Source organism: Molothrus ater, chromosome 11 (genome assembly GCF_012460135.2).
Source record: "Molothrus ater isolate BHLD 08-10-18 breed brown headed cowbird chromosome 11, BPBGC_Mater_1.1, whole genome shotgun sequence".
Taxonomy (NCBI): Eukaryota; Metazoa; Chordata; class Aves; order Passeriformes; family Icteridae; genus Molothrus; species Molothrus ater.
Window position 1 is genome coordinate 11,167,618 of NC_050488.2, and position 5,058 is coordinate 11,172,675.

The following is a 5,058-nucleotide window of genomic DNA, read 5'->3' on the forward strand; positions in this document are numbered from 1 at the left end:
CAGCAGTGGTGAGCCCACACCAGGGCCATTCCTACACCAGCCAAGGCACATTAGAGCCAGGGGCTTCCCACCTCAGCCCTGTCTCTGGATGCCCAATGCCCTTCCCAGCTCCATGGGGACAGAGAGTCCCAGTCAGAGCCCAGAACCAGCACAGGGGAGCTGAGGTCCAGCACGGGCAGGGGTCCATGGGGCTGCTTGCTCCAGCACTGCCATCGTCAGCACAGCCTGGTGTGATTGCAGCCATGCTGGCTGCAGGATCACTGCTCTGACATAACAAAATTTCCAAGCCCTTTGCCCTCCCTGATGCATTATCTGCCACCAGGGATGCAGGATCTGAATGAATCTAGCTCCAGCCAACTCTCTGAGGTCCAGAACATGTTGTCCATGGAAAAACAACACACACCAGAGAAACAAAAAGTGAGAGACTACCTGGCTGCTGTTTATAGACTTCTCAGAAAAAGTCAGCAGTCAGCAGCCAAACTCAAATACTCACGTCACTCCCTTATGGAAGGTGAGTTTTTAAATGTCTGGACGCTTTTCAGCCCAATAGCCCAATTCCTGTATTTGCAACCAAAATGTTGGAATAAGTAGCAGGGCTTCTGCTGGGGCCCACTGGACTCAGTAGGAAAAGCAGATGCCAGAATCTTTTTTAGATACATAACAGTAATTCTTTTTACTTCTCTTTTTCTGGGCTACTGGACTCTACCCTCAGTCACATGCAAAACAATTCCTGGGTAGATCTTTCTACTAAATGCCTTGGACTGCTTATGGAGGTTCCTGGTTTATATGGATAAATAATATTTCTGCTTTGGAAAGTGCTAAGAATCCCTAGAGTCCACTCCAAGAATCAGCTACAGATTCAGGAGAAAAGCAGAATCATACAAGGAAGGGACCTGAGGGACCGAGAGCGAGCAATCCCAAACCCTTCTCTTTGTGACTGCCAAGGGTCCAAGGCACAACCCTCTGATTATTATTCACTAGACCTCCTGATGTAAAGCTGTTGTTGCCCCAGAGCAGTGCACAGCAGCTGCTCTGACACTGGCTGCCAGCAGAGCCCTTTCTGCAAAAAGAGCCCATGGCTCTCTTTTTACTGGAAAAGACAGAACAGTGCCTCTTACACCATAACTTGCTCCAGGTTCTGTTTTCCTTCCTCAGCTCCCTCATAGAAAACCATAGGCCAGATTCACCTCTATTTTCTCTCCCTTTCAGGATGCTTTTGAATCCAACATGAGCAGGGCAAGGGTTACCAGATGCACACCAGTGTGAGCAGGAGGAGAGCTGGCCTTCCCCACAGTCACTCATCACTCCTGTATTTCACTCCCACTCCTCCTAAAACCTTGCCTTGCTGTGCTTGGGCAGAGATGCCCCCTGTCAGATGTTGCTCTAGTCCTCAGGGTGACTGACCAGCAGTCTGGGGCTCAGTGAGATGCTGGCCAAGGCACACACACTCCACAGGCAGGATGGGTGAGCTGATGAGAGCTCTCTGCAATAGACTTCTCCAAGAGCTGAGGTTCCTCCAGCCTTATCTCTTTAGGAGATCAAGTACTTACATGGGCTTTGAGCCAGCCTAACCACAAAACTACCAGAAAAGTAGAGCATAGTAGGGAACCTGGCAAGAGATGAAGGATGTGCTCCTGCTCCAGCTGGAGGAAGACCTGCACTGATCTGGCAGAGCAGATGAAAGCTTAGACCTGTGAAACACTGAGCACTGAGGAGCTGCAAACCTCATGATCTGGATGATTTAACCAGAAGAGGCATTATGTCTCAACAATTTGAATATTCTTCATTACCTATTTTTCACACATCACACACCTTCAAACAACTCCCACCCTGCCCACCCCTCCCACACCCCCCCAAAAGATAGGCAAGAACAAAACTAAGACCAACGGAACAAGAGATTAAAAGCCACAAAAACACAAATGTCCCAGCAGGAATGAGCAAGGGAAGCCAAGGATCTGTTGGGATTTGCAGTTCCTGCCTTAGCTGGGAAATTTTTTCCCTGGATAAGCCATGGCAGTCACTGTCTTTGGCTTGTGCTGAAGCCAGTGGGAGCTTAGCACAACTCATTCTTTAAGAGCAACGTCTCTGAATAACAAGCAAGCATGGCATGGCAGTCACTGAACTGAGTGAATAACGGGTTTCATAGGTGCTGTCAAAAGGAAAATCCCAGCTGGCTCCAAAGAGCTTTCTATGTGTGTTGGCAGGTCCTTGGTATTTCTCCCAGACGGGGAGGGCAGGTCCCAGCCCAGTACAGCACATCCAGGCTTACATAACCCAAGGGGCCCAGGGTAATCATTAACTCTGGATTACTGCCACTGCCTCTGTGCTGGAGTCACCTGGTTGTTTGGATTAAATGTATAGTGGCCATTTAGACAAGGAGAAGGCTCCTGGCACAAGGACTTCAGTGAAAACAACCCCCAGGGAGGGTGGGAAGCAGAAGACTGTGGCAAATATCACAGGATCTAAACTCGAGCACTCCCCCAGGGAGTTGCCAGTCCTTCCATCACAACATGAGCTGGTTTGCTTCCACAGGGGTGCAGCTCTCCTCTAAACCACCAGGGTGAAAAGCCCCCACATAACACAGGTCAGGGGGGCAGAACTCTTTCTAGGGAGCTTTACCTGGTGACTCCCACGTGTGGCACACCAGCAAGCAAGACCTCGTTCCTCTCCCCTTGGCATTCTTTCCAAAAGCACACATTATCAGTGCAACCTGACTTTACCTATGTCCTGTCCTTATCCTTCTGTGCTTATCTGATGTCTCACGTGTCCTGGGGCTCTTTTCCTCCTGTGTGTTGCTGGCATGTGGTCTGTGCCACTGTCTGGGGCAAAGGAGATTTAGGACATCTTGGTTCCGCTCCCATTTCCCCTCTGTGCTGTTTTGTGGTCTCAGACTCATCACTGCACTGCTCTATGTTTAGCCACAGGTCACAGAAGTCAGGTCACCCTACAGAAAGATCACTTTACTCCCATTCCTCCTGCTTAGTCCTTACCTTGGGTACAACCTCCCCAGCTGACAGCTCCTTACCTGTCCTAACACTGCTCCTTCACCACTGGCTCTACAAAGGGACTACAAACCTTTTAAAAACACACAAAGTTCTGGCAAGCATCAGGAACCAGATCATGATCCCTTTGTGAAGGCTGTACCTCTGCACACACCTCAGAAACCAAATTACAGAGGTTTGAAGTCATGAGGCTTAGGCATACGTATAACTGTGCTTTGCCATGCAGAGGTGCTGAGGTTGGGACAACTTATCCAGCTGTGGCATTAAAACACTTAAATATATGTTTATCTTCAGGTGGATTAGCCAGGCTTAAGGCAGGGCCACGTTTTTCTCATAAATCCGCAAAGGCCCAGCCAGGCCAGTAATTCCACATAAAACAAACATCAAAATCTCTCTTGGAAATTTCTACTTTTTTTGGGACAAAACTCTGGAAATGTCAATCATTTCAAGCAAAACTAACTCTGCTTTCACAACAAACATGGCCCTACACTTTTCAGCAAAATATTGCAATTTTTACATAAACTTACATTTCCTTAGGTATTAACTAGAAAAACCCACACGATTCACACTCAAAACCCATACTTAAAACAGACAAGAGAGAAAGGAAAATAGAGAGAGAATACACATTTCATGGAAAATATTGCAGGCTAAAACTTAGATTTCTGCCCTGCTGTGCTCCAACAGTAGACATTTTGCATTACTGCACTTCAAGTATTACCTCTTGCAGAAAAATAGCAACTTCTGCCCCAAAGGCCTTGCAGGGTGAATTGCCCAACTTTACAGCAATATCAGAACTCCAGGTGAGACGAGGAAGAGACTGAGATGCTGGTTAAAAAAAAGCAGCTGGTTTAATAGATGAAGTGGATAGGGTGAGAACAGAAGGGAATTGCAGATCCTCTTGGTGCAGGCTTGCTAATTAAAACTTAAAACCACTGTCCTGAGCACTCTGGTCTTCAAGCTACACCACAGAAGATAACAACCTGGATTGCACAGAACTTAGTCTGCCTCATCCCTTGGTGCTCTTGCCAGACTCAAAGGGATTCTCTGGGAAAAATAATCAGGGATCTGGAGAGCCCTGGCTCATCAGCTGGCGCTTTTTGGTGTCTGTTCTTCAGGGAGAGACTTCAATCCCTCAGTGCCTGTTAGTGTCAGAATGGTTCTTGCTGGGAGAAGATCTGGACCCACTGCACCATTGCTCCCATGGAGACTCAGAAGTGACTTTAACACCAGTCATGTTCCTGCTTTCTTCTTCCAGCGGAGGCCAAAGCAAGCAGAAGCACAGTGCAAGACATGTCCCAGCTTGCAGATCACGAGAGCATGGTGCTCATGCCCCCGTTGTTACAAATGGAAGCAATGGCTTTTGCAGAACAGGGCGTCTTCTCCTCAGGCCTGAGGCAATTCTTCCTAGCACAGCTCCTTCACATCACTCTGTCAGGCGTGGGATTTGCAGCAGAGCCAACTGAGGTGCCCTGGCACCAAGATCATCATGCTGGGCCTTTCTTTAACAATCTAATCCTGTGACTACTGGTCTCATTGCTTGCTCCTTCCATCCAAGGATCACACAAAGGCAAATTAAGTCCCACAGTATCATTGTCATGTGTTATTATCCCCCTTTTACAAGAAAGGGAAGTGCAGAACAGGCAATGGAGTCCTTTGTCTTGGGTCACACAATGCATCACCGTCTGAAGCAGACCTTGAAGCCCTTCCTCCTCCACACTAATCACTAAAGCTGGAATTCCTTCCAAACCTGCTTGCTCTACTTTATGAACCACAGTTTTACTGCATCTGTAGACCTGTTCCACAGCAGTCAGGAGCCATGGAAGGCATTTGTGTCCCAGCGTGGCTGCCAGGCAGGGCGTGAGGGCTCCAGTGAAGAGAGGCAGCTGAGACATCTCACGCCTCCCAAGAACTTTCTGAGATGAGAAAAACTGAAGATAACTTCAGAACTGATCCATCCTCTCCCTGTTACACAGCACCTGAAAAGTTACGTCCAGGTGAACCAAAATTTCAGAGCTGGCTATAAAGGAAATTAATGAATAATAATTTCCAGGAGGGA